General features: G+C 37.0%; 1 non-coding gene across 1 annotated transcript; it reads left to right on the top strand.

Annotated features, from left to right (window-relative positions):
- The first annotated feature begins 8,143 nt into the window (after window positions 1–8,143).
- LOC141688450 (small nucleolar RNA R71) lies at window positions 8,144–8,250 on the top strand. Its single transcript, XR_012561892.1, has one exon. It is a non-coding gene; the product is annotated as a small nucleolar RNA R71 (small nucleolar RNA).
- Window positions 8,251–19,152: the final 10,902 nt, after the last annotated feature.

The raw sequence follows: 19,152 nt of genomic DNA, 5'->3' as shown, positions 1-19,152 counted from the left end.
GTCACCCAGTCGAGGGTCCTTAAAGATCTTCCCGGCCCTCTTCATCCTGGTTGTCTCCAGGTCCTTCGGCTTGGTAGCCTCCTCAATCTTCTCAGCCACTGCAACAAACAAAGTCAGTTGAAAATCAATGAAATAAAAGTGCAGGAAATAAAGGAGATAAGAAAGGGAACTTACTTTTCTTATTAACGGGCGAAAGGCCGCGTTCTACCAGGACGGTCTCCCGGATAAGGTCCCAACAATGGGAAGTGCCGTTGTCTTGCGTAAGGAGGTTGAAACCTCTAGCCTCCTCCTCAGACAAAGTTATGTCATTCGGGCTCCCGTCTACGGCCAGCCCAAAGGATGATCGAAACAGGGAGCCCCAATCTCCACCTTCCCAAATAACAAACAAAAAATCTTTCTTCCACCCCAAGTTGTTATCAGGGATGGACTTCCCATTCATGATATGGGGGATAGTGGGGCGCTGGTTGATAGAAACCCAACCCGGACTTTTATCAGGGCTGTTTTTGAACTGAAAAATCTTCCTGAAGACAGCAACAGATGTGGGGACGTTGTGCTTGGCGCATTGCGACAGATAGCACAGAATCAACCTCCAGGAATTAGGGGGAAGTTGGCAAGGGCTGATGCCCATATCAGCCAGTAGCAAAGGAATGAATGGATGAAAAGGGAGTCTAATACCTGCCCTCAAAGTATCCCTATAGACGCATAGCGCGTCCTTCTTCCACTGACAGGCCCTGTCGGCCGGACCCGCAAGAACCAGCTTAAAAGGCTCCTTAATTTTGAAGCAGCTGCTCAACTTTTCCAGCTCCTTGGGATCCCGTAAAGCACTGATATGATCGTGCGCGTCCAGATGCGCATCAGACGGATACTCGTCCCCTCGAGTGTTGATCATGTCGATTAAGGAAGTATACCTCGATCGAATAGGAAAATTATTGGACTTTCTAGCCACGTTCATCTTGGCCAAACGAGTCATTCTTTTGTCAGCCATCTGAAAAAAGTATGAGTCACGTAAATAGGCCATCTTAAAATGGCACACAATGGAAAAATAGAAACGAAAAGCAAAGGGAAGAATCTTACCTAAAGAAGCACTCCTGAAAAAGGCTTTGAGCTCCGACTTGCTGTTATTGCTCTGAGATTCTTAGCAGGAGGATAAAGAAGAAAACTAAGAAATGAGAAAGTGAGGAGTAATAGCCTTTCCTCATTCCTTTATATAGGAGGAAAAAGAAGTTGAAGGGACGAAAAGCCCATTAAGAACAAAGGCCCATAAGAAGAGGCCCAGAAAAAAGAACATTCCAGAATATACCTAGGAATTCTAGGGCATTCTAAACAGGGTGTGTTAAGCCCAACAATATTTGATAAAGCCCAATGAGAAGGCCCAGTAATATTTGACAAAGCCCAATAAAGAGGCCCAACAATAAGATTTGAAAAGGCCCAATAAAAGAGGCCCAATGAGATTCGAAAAGCCCAATAATAGAAGCTCAGTAAAATTTTATAGGGCCCAACAAAAGGCCAGGCCCAAATCCAATTAGGATTTGGAAAATACAATACCCTAAATTAAAGCTAAATAAAGAAGGCTAGTGAAAGACCAGGAACCAGGTCGAAATCCGGGTCGTGAATCCTGCCCGAAATCTTTCTAGCATACACCCGAAAATAACGGGTAAAAAAGACCAGAATCCAGGTCGAATTCCAGGTCGTGAATCCTGCCCGAAATCTTTCGAGCAGACACCCGAAAATAACGGGTAAAAAAGACCAGAATCCAGGTCGAATTCCAGGTCGTGAATCCTGCCCGAAATCTTTCGAGCAGACACCCAAAAATAGCTGGAATAACGGGACTGAATTGAGGTCGAAGCTTCGACCAGGAATGAGGTCGAATAAACCAAGCATCTTTCAAAAAATGGGGATTAAAAACCCAGGTCGAAGTTCGACTAGGATCCTGGTCGAATTCCAGGTCGTGGATCCTAGTCGAAATCCTTCGACCAGGAAACAAGAAAATCAAGGAATTTTCGAACAGGATTCAGGTCGAAATATCGACTAGAATCCTAGTCGAAATCCTAGTCGATAGGCATGACAAGAAGCTAAAAAAAAAAAAGGGGGTGGAATTTTCGACCTTGATCCAGGTCGAATTTTCGACTAGGATCCTGGTCGAATTCCAGGTCCTAGATCCAGGTCGAAAATTCGACTAGGATCCTGGTCGAATTCCAGGTCGTGGATCCTAGTCGAATTCCTTCGACCAGGATGACAAGGCTGGCCCCTATTTTCGACTAGGATCCAGGTCGAAATTTCGACTAGGATCCTGGTCGAAAAAAGGGCTGGAAATTTGAAGAATCCAGAAAATAGGGAAAATTCCAGAAAATAAGGAAAAAATCCCAGAAAATCCCAGAAAATTAGGGAAAATCCCAGAAAATTAGGGAAAAATCCCAGAAAATTAGGGAAAATTCCAGAAAATAAGGAAAAAATCCCAGAAAATTAGGGAAAAATCCCAGAAAATTAGGGAAAAATCCCAGAAAATTAGGGAAAAATCCAGAAAATAAGGGAAAAATCCCGGAAATAAGGGAAAAATTCCTGGAAATTAAGATAATTCCTAAATAAAAGGAAAAATTCATTGTAAATGTGTAGGTCGCTCCACACTTTACGAAAAAACGAAACCCTGTAAGGGAACAAATAGACTTAACTTCTGCGAAACCTAATCAATGTTTCCCAAAAGTTGGGGGGCAAATGATAGGGATAAATAAATTATGTTTGTATAATTAAATACTGCATTAATTGTACAAGTTGTGGGCTGCTAGGCCCAATAAAAAGATATATGATACTCAGACCAGAAAGGTTAAGCCTGATGGACCAGATCCGGCCTGATGGAATAAAAAAGGCCCAAAAGCCCTGATTATTAATTAAATTCGTAATTAATTAATAAGGGACAAATCAGATGTTGAAAAGAGTCCCGATAAGGATATAAATCCTTGGAGATTAGCCTCAAGGGGACCTAAAAGGATAAGGAATCAGTTTCCTACTACCTAGGACTCCAAAGTCCATTCTAATTATGAGACTTCCCACCAAGTCTCCTATACCAAGTCCAATTCAAGGACTCCCAACATCTATATAAGGGGTCTCACCCCCACCAATCAGAACTACGTTTTTTGGCTTGATTCTCTAATTCACAGAGATACGTAGGCATCTCGTAAAGGCAGATTGAGTCACGAAACACGAGAGCAACCATTAAAGGCCTTGAGCTCCCGAATCTTAGTATTAAATACAGCAAGTAATAACCTTAGTTTTTTATCCATAACAGTTGTTAAAGTGACTACCCACCAAGAAGGATCCTTTCAGGGATAAATGTCTTGAGTAGAAAAGAAAATTGAATATTATTAAGATTATTGAAGAGTTAGCGGGAGAATGGCAGAATTTAGGAATTGAAGATTCAGGTACACGGAAGTAATGGAGAGTAAGTGTATGAGATCACTTTTCAATCAGAAGGAATGGGAAGAATCAAGCAGTGTTAAAAAGAAGTTGTGAATCAAGAATTGAACATGACTAAGATTCCGAGGAAATTGAAAAGAGTAAAAGTTAGAGTTTGAATACCGGAAGGTGATAAAATTTGAATATATAAATTTACTATCTAGCTAGACGAATGAGAATGAGTAAGAAGTGCTTGGATGTTGGAATTAAATTGAAAATCAGTATTACCTCTCATCTTTAGATGAAGGGTTAAAATAAGAAGGTGATTCAGACAATATAAGATATGTAGAGAGTATGTATGATGGGTTTAAAAAGGGGAACTGCGGTAATTACCTACCCTAGATTGAATTTTCTATGATAATAGTTACCCTGTTAGTAATAAAATACTAATTTGCAAAGTGTTGTGTGGACACAAGTATGATTCCTCCCTCTATTAAGAGAAAGTAGGAGTAGAGATATTTTTAAGTCCTAGATTAATTCAGTACATTCATAGTGTGGTGGTGTTAGCTCAGGAAAGAGTTGAAACAACTCATGATATATAAAGAGAGAAAGCGAATTCGCATCAAGAAAATATGAATACCTAGAATGAGGATTGGGGTATAGAGGAAAGTTTACCCTAATAGAGATTGGTTAAGTTGAGTAGAAGGGACAAGTTGAGTCCTCAATATAGTGAATCATTCGAGGTATTGATAAATATAGGTATAGTTACCATAAGTTGACGTGGCTGCTGCAGTTGCAGTATATATATAATGTGTCTTGCGTATCAATATTAAGGTGATATGTATCTGATTTGGATCAAATTATTGATTAGGAGCCAATGTGCTCTTATCTAAACCCTAGATCATTGAAAGCGAGTCCTTGGTAATGAATTTATGTCTATAGTAAGTATGCCTTGAATAAATCCTTGAGTCGAAGAGGTTATCTGGAAGTTAGAGTCGAGGTTGCTTGACAAATATCCTCACTTATTTAGTTAAGTCAGATTCTGAGGACATAATCTTTTTAAAGGGGGGAAGAATATAACGACTCATATATTTTTATATTTAATTAACGTGTAATTATGGGATTATTAAATGAATAATATATGTGTATAGCTTCTGTCAGCTATGTATTGTTTTACTTTTATCTATGTGTGTGAATTATGGTGTCCAGGGAGGTTCGTATAATTAATTATGGACTTGTATTGACTTGTTTTCACTTTTAAAAGTGGATTTAATACAAGTTTATCTGTGTAAATATGTGGATTGTCTCTAAAATTATTGTTATGACTTTATAATCTCAATAATTATTTTTGGAATTTTATAAAATTCAGAAATCAATATTTTATCAATTATTTAACCCTATATGATTTTCTGACTGAATTTATCTGTAAAATCCGTATTTAATTCCAGATTTCTTCAAAAATCATGAAATTCATATCTATTTAAGTTAGGAATATTCCGAGAATTTTAAAATTATTTTGGAAATTTTCGGGATTCATTTCACCCGCGTGTCGTTTCATTATTTGTTAAAAACTGGTATAAACTGCATTTTAGAAATTGTTTTAAAATTACAAAATTTACATTTTTATGAACTTCGGGATATTTATAATAATTTAAGACTATTTCCATAATTTTCAGAAATCATTTTAAGTGCACCTCGGTTCGTATATGTCAAAAAAATGGAATAAAAATAAGGCTCGCAGGCGGTAAAAAGAACACGTGGCAAACAAGAAGAGATGGGGCGGTGTGTTTTGTATACGTGTCAAACAATTGGTTTTTTTTTTAAAAAAAAGAAGAGATAAACACAATTGTGTTTACCCCTCCCTGTTTTCCCCTCTGTCTCGCCGTATCTCTCATCTCGGTTTTAAAACCGGATTCTGGTTCTCTGCGGTTGCCCGACTCCATGCTGCGTACATGTAGGTATGCACAGTTGTTGTGTGTAGCTTCATTGTACCCTGTCTCTGCCCCGCTGTTACACCGCCGTAGTCATCCAATTCCGGTTGGTTCTATTAGTTCAGTCACGTTTCTTTAGCTTGGTTGTATATACATGTATCCATAGATATATATTTTACAGTTGAGTGTGTTGTGCTATTGCGATTTCTTATTCTGTTCCTCCGGTTGCCGCTGGAATAATTCCGGCGAGGTGGCCATGTTTGTTGGTCGTGTCCCTGTGCTCCTCTGTTTCTCTGTTTGGGCTGGGTTATTGGGCCTGTTAATTGGGCCTTGCTGTTGGGCCACAAATGTTAAGGCTGATTGCCTGCAATTGGTTCTGATATTTTAATTTGATTTTGCAGGAATTAATTGATTAAATTTTGTGAAATAAATAATTGCTTTCGGGAAATTAATTTCATAATCTGTGAAATACGCATTGGAAACCCGAAACTAATCGGGTACCCGCGGATTTTACCGCCGTCCGCGATGAATTTCGACGAGTGGACGGTGGACGATGATGATGTTTATCTGAGTCCTAATATTTGCAAATAAATAAATATGAATAATAATTAATAATTGAAATTATATTGAAATTTGGAAATGCGTGGAACTATAATCGTTATGATTGAGTTGAATCAGAGGTTGGGAATTGTATCTGGATTAATTGTGGGATCTTTGTTGTTGATTTGACGTCGAGTTGGTCGACGGGTAGTCCGGTAAACAAAGGAGACGCTGCCCGATTTCCGGGAAATCGAACTATGGAAATACGGGAGCGTATCTGGTGATTATCGGGGCGTCGAGTAACTATATATATATGTGTGTGTTTATTACGAAACTTGATTGTACGATGTGATGAACTATTTTGCCAAATCGATGTCCTTGATTTCGTAAAATTATGAGTATACGTATTTTCTAAAAAATGAACACCAAACCGAGTTCTCGAGAACGTGAACCCTGACTGTTGGATGTGTTATTATATTGTAATAATGTATATAGATACGAGTTGGGTTTGAATATCGTTGGGTAGAATTGGTGTCGAGGATATGTCAAGCATACCTAGACGTCTAACGTAGGGTATTTCGGCTCTGTAGGTTCTGGTCGAAGGACTCAGGAATTGATATCGAATTAAGATAATCTAGTGATCAGTCGGCAAGTGCCTCGAGGTTCCCAAGCAAAGAAACCTGAAAGTCCTGGATACTATCTTGAGATAGATTACTGCGAAGCAGGGATGTCTTCTAGTGAGACAGTCATTTTTCCATGAGAGCCTGAACGTTCAAGTCTATCAAAATTAGTTAGAGATGGTCGTAAAGCTCTGCAAGGCAAGTACCCCTGACCATTCTTTTATGGATCAGTGTATATGAATAACTAAATGTTTTACTTTCGTAATGGAACAGAAACGTTTTAAGTTACGTATCCCATGTGTTTGAAAATGCTGTTTAAAATTATGTTTTTGGGGAAAAGTGACTTCTGGAAACACCTATCTCTAAACGTGATTTAAATAAAAGAGGATTTGAATAGTGTGCTATGGCATAATTAATTTTGAAAAGAGATAGGTAAAAGTGATGATTTTGGAAAACTGGAGTAAAACGATCAGATATGGGATACATTGGGGCCAGAGTAGGCCTATTGAGTTAGCGTAAGAGGCTAATTCGGTTGTGCGCACTGTATAATCGATTAGTCCAGCAGGTCAGAGACCTAGCTAGTCTCTGAGTTTCGGAACAGGTAAATGAGTTGGCAGTTGGAGCCATAAATGAGATGGCAGTTGGAGCCGTCTGGTGTTGATAGCCTGATCAGCTGTCTTCACATATCCATTACGTATCTGATTGGGTTTTGTGCTTCCCGTAAGGGTACGAGTAGTTGATACAGTGATTTTATAAGAGTGACTAGTATGCTAAAATTGGACTCTGGTGTTTTTACAGCACACTACTGACGTTGTTGTTTTATAGAGCATGCTAGTTTTGATATCTAGTTTATATCCGTTTTACATGTTTCTAACGAGTTATGAATTCTGTTCCTATAACTGCTTTACTTTAAACTGTTTTGCTTGTTATTCATATAGTGGTACTGCTGAGCAAGCAATTGCTCACCCTTGGAGAATGTTTTATATATGTATTACAGATGCCTAGGAGATTCTCACGTGGTAGTCAGGGCAGGGTTCCAGTTCTCTTCGTGTCAGACTCCTCTGAGCTGGTTGTGTTGGACCAAGGGTGGCCTGTTGAGTTGCTGTGTTAAGTTAGCTATGTCAGGACGATTGTCGTAAGTCGGTTCGTGTTAGTTGTAACCTAAATCATACTTAAACCTGGAAAAGTCTTGGTAAAAAGGGGTCGTAGTTATATCCTATTATTGAATTGTTTATCTTTTGATTATTGTTGATGACGTCAACTCCTGACCTCGAGGTTGTTGCGACCTCAGAAAGTAGCTCACGACTGAGCTGATTCACTATAAATAGTACACTGACCAGTCTCATGGGCACCCATACAAAGCTCACAGACATTAGTGATTGGATTAAATCCATAATTAGCCAAAGTGTCCACCTTCATAGTCAAAGCCTTAAGTTGGGCAGCTATAACAGTTGCTGCATCCAACTCCAGAATTCCTGCTACTTTACCCTGAGTTAGTCTCTGGGAAGGATTATGGTATTCATTAGCAGCCATCAGTTCGATCAATTTATACGCTTCATTGTAGCTCTTAGCCCACAGGGCTCCTCCTGATGCTGCATCGAGCATGGGTCTAGAAGCAGACCCAATCTATTATAGAAACAGTTTATAATCATCCAATCAGGCATGCCATGGTGTGGGAACTTCCTTAACATCTCCTTATATCGATCCTAAGCCTCACACAGAGATTCTCCAGTTTGTTGTGCAAACTGAGTAAGAGCATTCCTGATTGCAGCAGTTTTCGCCATGGGAAAGATCCTCCCATGTGATGATAGACCCTGGCAGTAGAGAATGTAACCAGCACTTTGCTTTATCCCTCAGAGAGAATGGGAAAAGTCACAGCTTGATAGCATCTTCAGTCACCCCATTGAACTTGAAAGTGTCGCAGATCTCGATAAAATCCCTGATGTGCATGTTGGGGTCTTCTGTAGAAGAACCCCCAAACTGAACTGAGTTCTGTATCATCTGAATCATACTCAATTTGATCTCAAAGGTGTTAGTCGAGATGGCTGGTCTGATGATGCTCGACTGAATATCATTAATCTTAGGCTGAGAATAGTCCATCAAAGCCTTAGGAATTTCTGCTTGATCTCCCATCACTACTAACGTTGGTTCCTCGACTTTCTCTTCTTCTTCTAATTTTTCTTCGTCCTAAAAAACTTCCCTTCGAATCACTACAGCTTCTTCCTCGGCTTGATCCAAATTTCTCTTACGAGCCCGCGAATGCGTATGTATACACGCTCGCTAGAGTACCTGAAACACGATAAAGAAAAGAGTAGGTAAGTAACAATGTCCAAGTCAATGAACTTTAACGATCACTGATGACAAACACATAAACTACAAGTTAACACCGAGTCACCGGCAACGGCGCCAAAAACTTGTTAGTCGCTAATCACGCGCTAATAATTCACGCAAGTATACACGATCGCAAGTAATATAGAATTATTTCTAGTTCATTCCCACAAAGACTGGTTAAATTAACTATGTGATTTATGTACTTATGCAACAATGATATGGCTATTATTCAATGCTAAGACGAATAACAATTTAGGTTTTTGATTATACTATAATTAACTATTGCGAATTATACTAGAGAACATCAACTAAAGAGAGTAAAGAGAGTTGAATAATATATGACACAAATACGGAATTCTAACTTCATTAAGTACTTCATTCAATAGCCTTTTCGTTCTTAACCTTATCATCTAATGGTGATGACACTAATCAGAATACACGAAACTGATAAACGCCAACTTTCATTGCATGAATACCATACTACCAGACATCCACAAAAGAGATAGAAGTTGAATAGATGCCAAATTATATTGAGACCCTATATGTCTATAGAATTTGACAACATAACGGTTTAATGCACAACTTATCTATCATGATTACACAGGAAAGTAAGATGGTTAAAATTACCTACGAATCATGCATAACAATAACACATGAACCTATGCTAGCATGGCAAGTTCTAAATCCTTAAATTTACTGTCGCTTCATTAAGAATTAACAAGCTATCTTATAAGTTCGCGATGCTCATAAGACGAATAAGCCCAACCAATACTAGGATATCATGCAATCACCACACACTAAGGCATCGAAACAAATCAACTAAAGAAATCCATAAGTAAATCCGCTAGAACCCCACGATATCGATTAGCCCATAATTGGACTTATCATCAACATGGGTTCCGATGAAAGCATGGTATAATTAACGTAGTCTTTATAAACAAACAATAAACAAAGTATGAAATTCCGAGTATTAGGTTCAACAAAACAAGAAACGAGCATCCAAGATTACAACTTAGAACAAAGATTCACAAGAATAAACTAGATCTTCTTCGCCTTCGTTGAATTGTGCTCCATTACCCCTCTCCCCTTTTATTTAGGTATATATATTGCAGCCTATGCAAATTTGAAGTCCTTCCAACAGAAGCCAAGTAGAATCAGGATTTTAACATCCCGAACCAGCGCGGCCGCGCGCTTGATCAGCACGGGCGTGCTGTGTCTCTGAAGTTTGGGCGCGACCGCGCGCTATGACAGCGCGGGCGCGCTGGCCTTCTTCAGAAAATTCCATTTTCTTCTTTTCTTGCTGCAATGAGTTGGTCTTCACTAGCTTTATTCCTTGGACACCATCCTAACACCATATTAACATCAAAATAATGCAAATTCACCTGAATTCCGGATTAATGCCTGAAATGCAAAAACACTAGAAAACACATTAAAACACCAACAACTTGAGTACAAATACACCAATTCAAAGCTTAATGGAGCGTTATAAAGTGCCATAAATGCCACTCAATAGAGTTGTACATAGCTGTAGTCCAGATCTGCTCCACAACTTCAAAGTAGGTTACTGGAGACTCAAGCATAACATAACTTAGTTTGCAGTTGCGAATGAAGTCCATCATCTTGTGATAGTCCTCAAAAGCAGCAATGTTCTAGTCCATTAGTGCCACGAAGTTGTTCTTCTCATAGACAAATCCAGAGTGAGACATAATCTTGACTACAGGTGCATTTTTGTGATTGAAAAGAGTTACAGAGAAAGACGGTTTTTAGAGATGAAGAGGGCAAAAATTGTTTTGATAATAATTAGAAAGATAAAGGAAAAATGAAAAATTGAAAGGGGCTTTTATACTTTCTCAGAAATTAATAAATAAAAAATTAAAAGTACACTAAAGTACCCAATGAAAATTGCCAAAAAATAGCCGTTTAAAAATAAAATAAATTGTAGAAATTCTAAATATTATCCATCGACATATACATACATACTGTAAGTAAATTCGACGGATAAGGTATAGAATTAACGGCTATGATTAAAGCAATTCAACGGATATAGATTAAATAAATATCCGTCGAGATATAAAGTACCCAGAAAAATATTTGATTTTCAATAGATAATGAAATTCAACGTATATTCATTTTCAACGGATAATGAACATCCGTTGAGATATAAATTTTGACTTAGCCAAAATTTCATCTCTTTAGGAAAAGTCAAATTTATTTTTGGTTGCATTATAAATTGCTTATACATCAAAATAACTTAGGAATAATTAAGCATACCTAACTCACTTACCAACCTAGGAAAGTTGACTCATTAAGTGGCTTGGTAAAGATGTCTACAAGTTTGTTGTGCAAGACATGCCTGTACTATTACAAGACTAAGTCAAATTGACAACCCAAAGTAAGTTGTATGATAATCTAAGTTTGCATTTTGTATTGTATCACTTAAGTCTGTAAAAGTGTAAATAGATTAGACTAAAGTATTTTTTTATAAACAGTCTCAATCCTAAGAATAAGCTCTGGAAGAAGATCATGAATATCATGCCTTAGAGACAACGTGAAGAAGCTTGGAGTTGAATAAATATGTTTTGGGAAAAACATTCTATGTCAAGAAATCTACAAGTCACAGATTAATTCTTATAGAGAAGTCATTCGAGAACTCCAGAATGACTTATCGAGAAGTCAAAATGAAGATATGAAGGTTAGAGATATCGACAAGTTAAATCTACATGCAAAGACATGGAGACCTCGACAAGCCAAGTTCATTCGAGAACTCAAAGATCTCGATAAGTCAACATCATACTCAAGAACTTAGAGATCTCAACAAGTCAATTTCACATTCGAGAACTCAGAGACTTCGATAAGTCACAACAACTATAGAGTAAAAGGAGATCTTGATAAGCCATTATACTTATCGATATGCCGAGTTCTCTATACGACAAACTGGAGATCTCGATGTAAAACTCAAGTACAGAATGCAGACCAGTTAAATATCCATGATTATCAATAAACAAACAAATCAATCACTGTTTGAAAAGTCTACAAAAGTAGCTTGAAGAGTACAAGATCAAAGGCCAAGATTAACTGACAAAGTAAAGTCACAGACATGCACGATTTGCAAAGATACACTAAGCCAGAAATAGAAAGTTGTAGTTAACTTAAAGTAGGGTTTAGTACATGCTATTGCATGTTGTGTAAAACCAGTGTTTACCGTTCTATAAAGTTAACACCAGATGCTTTGCTTTAGTTGTAACAAAATAGATCTAGAAAATCATGTAACTCTCAAGAGAGAAGCTGAGTTCTTTATCAACAGAGAACCCAGAAATTTGTAGCAAGATATACTTGGTTTTAATATAAAATCAAGTGAGTTATGAAAGATAGTGTGTTCCTGTGCATGTTTTATTATTCCTGTTAAAACATACTATCTCTACAAGTTAGATTACTTTGTTCACCATCCAAAACAGTTCAAAAATCTTAAAATAATCTAAAACACATTCACCCCTATCTATGTTGTATTCATTACCTAACAAGTGGTATTAGAGCAAAATCTGAAAGCAAACAGATTAAAGATCTTGGAAGAATGAATACACAGAAGCTTAGCAGTATCAAAATCCCTACCTTTGACAGATCTAACTACACACTATGGAAAAAGAAAATGATGTTGTTCATCAGGATGGCCGATCCATTATACCTTCAGATCCTCAAGAATGGGACTTTCACCCCTATGGTAAGAGTTGAGGAATCTACAGATGGAGACATGGTCATTCCAGCACATTATGCTCCAAAAGATCCTTCAGAATATAATGAAACTGAAAAAGAAAAAGTCTCTCTGGATAGTGGCTTGTAGTTGATCTTAATAGAGTCACTTGATAATGTAATGTACAACAACATTGTCAACTGTGACACAACCAAACAGATCTGGAAGAAAATAGAGATCTTATGTGAAGGAACAGAGGAGGTTAGGTCAAACCAAAGGAGGATTCTGGTTTATCAGTATGAGGGGTTTATGGCTAAACCAAAAGAATGAATTACTGAAGTTTTTGAAAGGTTCAATAAATTGATAAATGAATTGCAGCTACATGATAAATATTATGAAGCTGAGGAGGTTAACCTAAAGTTCCTGCTAGCTCTTCCTTACCATCTTGAACATAAAATATCAGCTATTAGAGAAGCAAGAGATTTAAGTAGAATGACTTTGGAAGTTCTATATGAAATCTTGAAAACTTATGAACTTGAAATGCTACAAAGAAAGTCATTAAAAGCACACCATGGTCATCTTGTTGATGGATCAAGTGCTTTGATTGTGAATGATAGAGAAGAAAGTAAAGATGAGCAAAAAGATCAAGTTCCAGTTGTTCAAGCTATGGAACAAAAGAACAAAGGACCTCAAAAGCAAGTTGTATTTGAGCTGGAGGAAGATGAATATTCCACCTTGGATGAGATAGATGAATTGGACCAATCCATGGCTTACTTGGCTAGGAAATTCTCCAATATAAGAGTCAAGAAACCAATATTTTTCAAAATCAAGGGACAATCTTCCAACAGCAACAATGGTAAACCAAAAGCTCAGTACAATTCAGTTAGCAAAGGTGGCTACAAAACAGGATCTGTGGATAGATAAAAAATAAGGTGCTTCAACTGTGATGAGTTAGGTCACTTTGCTAATGAATGCAGAAAACCCAAAAAGGTGAAGATTAATAAAGCTTACGTGGAATTGGAAGCAAAGTATGAAGCTCTCCTGAAGAAGCAGTCTGGAAAAGCTTATATTGCAGAAGGAAAGAGTTGGGATGATACTGATGTTGATGATGAGGATGAAGAGGTTGGAAACTATGCACTTATGGCTTTTGAGCATGAAGAAGCATCCACTTCAAAATCAAAGGTACCAACTCTAACCACTATTGAATTAAATGCTAGTCAATATAAGGAGACAGTGGAAAAAATGAGTGTGGAGATGTTCCATATACACACTAGCTTGTTAGCAGCTACTGAGGAAGTCAGTTGGCTAACTAAAGCTAATGAGAAGCTTGAGAGTGAGAAGCAAAAGATGGATCTACTGCTTGTGGAGCTTGAGTCAGTCAAGCAAGAAAATGAATATTTGAAAAACAAGCTGAAGTGTGCCAATGAAATTGAAGCTGTGTTAAGAAAAAAGATTGAAAAAAATGAGGTAAAACTGAAATCATTCAGGAATGCATCTTAGTTGGTTGGTTAGTACCATGAAAAGAACAAGCCATGTGCTAACATAACTATTGGTCTTGATTATGATGCTTTAAAAAGTAATAAGAAAGATGTAGGTGGTAAAGGAAAAACAACAGAAAATGAAGATGTCCTAACTATGTTGAGAAAGGTTGGTTCACCTATGTTCAAATCATGTGAAGTAGATTTCAGTGAAGAAGAGTTGATCATAAAGCAATAAATTGCTGATGAAGATAATGAGAAGAAAAATGCAGAAACAGCTCCAACTTCCAAAGCTGAAAAGAAGCCCATGGTCAACCAAAATTCCAAGACACCTGTGAAGAAAATTAAATCTGAAGATGCAAGAAAGAAGAGGAAGAATAGAAATGGAAAGGTTGGGATAAACAAGAGCAACAATTTTGCTTATGTTGCTGATACTCCAAGAAAACAATGTCAAAAATGTCACTCTGTAAATCATCTAACTCACCTTTGCAAAAAGGTTGTTAGTAAGCCAGGAGTAGGAGCATGCAAGTACAATGAAGCAAAAATTGAAGATCCTTACTAATTTTATGACAAGTTTGATTGCATACCTTGCAACATGAAAGTAATGACAAGTTGCTACAAGCTAAGAGTTGATCTTAAGGAAATCAATATTGAGTCTTCAGCTAAAAAGGATAATGCATATCATTCAATGAACTCTATTCTTTCTGAATCATCAAACTCTACCTCTATCAAATCTGTTAACAAGAAGAAAGTACCCAACACTGCTTGGGTTGCAAAACATACCTAAACTCATTGTGTGCAGGGAAAAAAGAAGAAAGTCATATGGATCATAGACAGTGGATGCTCAAGATATATGACAGGTGATATGGCCCTGCTATCACAATTTGAGGAGAAGGTTGGCCCATTAGTGACTTTTGGAGACAACAGCAAAAGTTTCACAATGGGATATGGAAAATTGATTTCTGGAAATGTTGTCATTGATGATGTAGCACTGGTAGCTGGTCTTGAAGTGAATCTTCTCAGTGTGAGCCAATTTGCAGACAAAGGTTTAAAGGTTTTATTTAACAAAGAAGAATGCACTTTTATCAGCAAGAAAACTGGTGAAGTTGCTCTGAAAGGAGCAAGGAAAGGAAGCTTATTTGTTGCAGACTTGGACTCAGCAAATGAGGATGGAATTTGTTGCTTCTACACCAAGGCATCTGTAGAGCAAAGCAAACTATGGCATACGAAGTTATCTCACCTGAATTTCAAAGCAATCAATACTCTAGTCAAAAAGGAGTTAGTGAGAGAAATGCCTAACCTGGAATTTGCTCAAGATGACGTTTGTGATGCTTGTCAATAAGGAAAAATGAAAAGATCAAGTCACAAAAGTAAAAATGTGAATTCTATAAGTGCACCTTTGCAGCTTATTCACATTGATTTATTTGGACCAGTTAATGTCCAGTTAATTTCAAGAAAAAGATAAGCACTTGTGATGGTGGATGACTACTCAAGATATACATGGGTAGAATTTATGCACTCTAAAGATGAAACTCCACACATCATAATTGAACACATCAAGAAGATTGAGAAGCAGGCTGAAGATCAGAATTGTGTAAAAAGATTGAGGAGTGACAATGGAACAGAATTCAGGAATGCAACTTTAACTGAATTCTGTAAAGACAAGGCCATAGTTCAAGAGTTCTCAGCTTCTAGAACACCTCAGCAAAATGGGGTCATTGAGAGAAAGAATAGAACACTAGTAGAGGCTACTAGAACAATGCTGAAAGATGCAAAACTGCCAACTAGTTTTTGGGAAGAAGCTGTGAACAATGCATGTTATACTCAAAATAGATATCTCATTAACAAGAATCTTGGCAAGTCACCCAACTTAATATTTTCTAAAAGAAAGCCTACTGTGAAGCATCTTCATGTGTTTGGAAGCAAGTGCTATGTTTTGAAGGACAACTATGAATATGTGGGGAAATTTGACTCTAAAGTTTTTGAGGCAATTTTTCTGGGATATACATTGGAGAGAACTGCAAACAAAGTATATGTGATTAAACAGAAGAAAATTATGGAAATTATAGATGTTACCTTTGATGATGACAATTTCCCAAGCTTGGAATGCCTTGATGGAAATGAAGCTGAAGCTCTAAAGTTTGAAAATCTTAACATTGATAGTGATTCTGATGATGAAGCTGAAGTCAACACAAATCATAGAATAGATGAAGAGTCCACTGAACAAGTGAATCATAAAAATGGAAGCTCATCTCAAACACCTGAATTTGATAGCACAAACTCAGGGGAGAAAGAGGAGAAAATTCTGAAAGTTATGCCAATGGTGAAGAAAACACAGAAAACTCAAGTCAACAAACTCACACAAGAAAGTGGTATAGAAGTCACATTAGAGAATCAATTATTGGTGATCCAACTGCTGGAGTGAGGACTAGAAGTGCAACTGCAAATGAATGTCTGCATGCATGTTTTCTGTCATAAGTTGAGTCAAAGAAAACTTAGGAAGCCCTTCTTGATCCTGATTGGATATCTGCTATGCAAGAAGAGCTAAATCAGTTTGAAATAAACAAAGTTTGGAAATTGGTTCATGCACCAAAGAACAGAAGTATAATTGGAACAAAGTGGGTGTTCAGGAACAAAATAGATGAAAATGGAATTGTCACCAGAAATAAAGCAAGGTTGGCTGCAAAAGGCTACTCACAAGAAGAAAGAATTGATTATGATGAAACTTTTGCTCCAGTTGCAAGACTTGAAGCAATAAGAATCTTTCTTGCATTTGTTGTATATTCAAATTTCAAGGTATATCAAATGGATGTGAAAAGTGCATTTCTTAATGGTGAGTTGGAAGAAGAGGTTTATGTGCAACAACCACCTGACTTTGAAGATCCAGAATTTCCAAATTTTGTATACAAGCTACTTAGGGCTCTCTATGGATTGAAACAAGCACCTAGAGCTTGGTATGACACACTGTCATAATTTTTGATTAAGCATGGATTCACTAGAGGTACTATTGACAAGACACTCTTCTACAAGAAGCATGGTGATGATATGATCCTAGTTCAGATCTATGTGGATGATATTATCTTTGGTTCTACTAATGAAAAGCTTTGCCAAAGATTTTCTAAGCTTATGTAGAGTGAATATGAAATGAGTATTATAATGACTCGCGTATTATCGTATTATTTAAATGTGTAATTATGGAATTATTAAATAAATAAAATATGTGTATAGCTTCTGTCAGCTATGTGTTATTTTATTATTATCTATGTGTGATTTTTCGGTGCACAGGGTTGTTCGCGTAATTAATTATTGAGTGGTTCTGAATTTTCACTTTTAAAAGTGGATTTAATGCAAATTGATTTGCATAAATACTTGGATTGTCTTTAAAATTGTTTTCATGGTTTTATAATTACAATAAATATTTTTAGGAATTTATAAAATTTAGAAATCAATATTTCATCAATTATTTAGCCCTGTATGATTTTCTGATTGCATTTATTTGTAAAATCCGTATTTAATTCCAGAATTCTATAAAAATTATGAAATTCATATTTATTTTAGTTTGGAATATTCCGAGAATTTCAAAATTATTTTGGAACTTTTTGGGATTAAATTCACCCGCGCGTTGTTTCCTTTAATTGCTAAAAGCGGGTATAAATTACGTTTCAAAAATTATTTTAATATTATGAAAATTATATTTTTATTTACTTCAGGATATTTACAATATTTTAAAGTTAATTTGGTAATTTTCGGGTTAATTTTTACCCGTAGGTTTGTTCTTTATTTTGCAAAGCACGGGTAAATTTAGGGCTTTTACTCGGAACTTGGACGCCTGTTGGAATTCCAGAATATGCACTGACATGTGCCAATTGCTAATTTGCTGAGAATGAAAAAAACAAAAACACAACTGACACCCCTATAACCCCCCTTCTTCTCTCGATTGTCATCTCTCTCAATCCTCTCGCTCTCTATTCTCTTTCAAAAAAAATTCTCCGTTCTCCTGATTCTCTGCATTCTCTCTCCTAATCTCTTATTTTCCCTTTCTTTCTCCTTTCCCTCCCCCTTTCTTCCCCGTTTCCCCTCTGTTTTGGGCGAGTTCCAGTCGCCGGCCGGTTTCCGGTGAGTTGCCTGTTGGTTGATAGCTTCGAATACATATATATATACATGTACATAACTGTGCGTATATGTGTGTGTGATGGTATTTGTGTTGCTCTATTTTCCGGCCTGTGGTGGCTGGGTTCCGACTTTTTTTCTGGTAATATGCGTGCGTGTACCTGTGCGCATATGCGCGTGTAGCTGGTTGTCTGTTCTGTGTGCTTAATTCGAATCAATTCGAATTGATTTTCAGTTTTTGGAAAATTTTATTGATTTAATTATTTTATTTTCTGCAGGAAAATGATTTGATTAAAATTCATGAAATAAAATATTTTGTGCGAGATTATAATAATTAATCGGTGAAATTCGCGTAGGACGTCCGATAAACGGAAACCCGCGAATTTTATCGCCGTCAGCGATGAGCTTCGGCGAGCCGACGGTGGACGATGATGATTTTAATCTGAGTCCTATATTTATAAATTAAATAAATTAGTTTGTGGAATAAATTTCGAATGAGAACGAATAATAATAATTAATAATTGAATTTGTATCGGTGGTTGGGATCGGTGAATTGGATTGTGATTGTAATTGTTGGTTGGTATTATTGTGAATTTGGACATCGAATTGGTTCGACGAGTTAGTCCGATAAATAAAGGAAATGCTGCCCGATTTCCGGGAAATCGAACTACAGAAATACGGGAGCGTATTCGGTGATTATCGGGACGTCGAGCGACTATATATATATATATATATATCTTGTACAAAACTTGATTGTATGATGTGATGAAATATTTTTCCAAAACCAATAACCCTAATTTTATAAAATGACGATTATACGTATTTTCTGGAAATGAACACCGAACCAATTTCGAGAACTTGAACCCTAATTGTTGCGTGTTTTATTATAATAGGTATAATTATGAATCAGGATTTGATATCATATGGGTAGGTTGTTAGCGAGGATATGTCAAGCATACCTAGACGTCTAATATAGAGTATTTCGACTCTATAGGTTCTAGTCGGAAGGCCCGATAATTGGCATTGGATGAAAGATAGTTTGGTGGTCAGTCGATAAGCTCAGT

This window comes from Apium graveolens, chromosome 9, assembly GCF_009905375.1.
Source record: "Apium graveolens cultivar Ventura chromosome 9, ASM990537v1, whole genome shotgun sequence".
NCBI lineage: Eukaryota > Viridiplantae > Streptophyta > Magnoliopsida > Apiales > Apiaceae > Apium > Apium graveolens.
The sequence above is the reverse complement of the archived record's forward strand: the minus strand, read 5'-3'. Positions and strand labels throughout refer to the sequence as shown.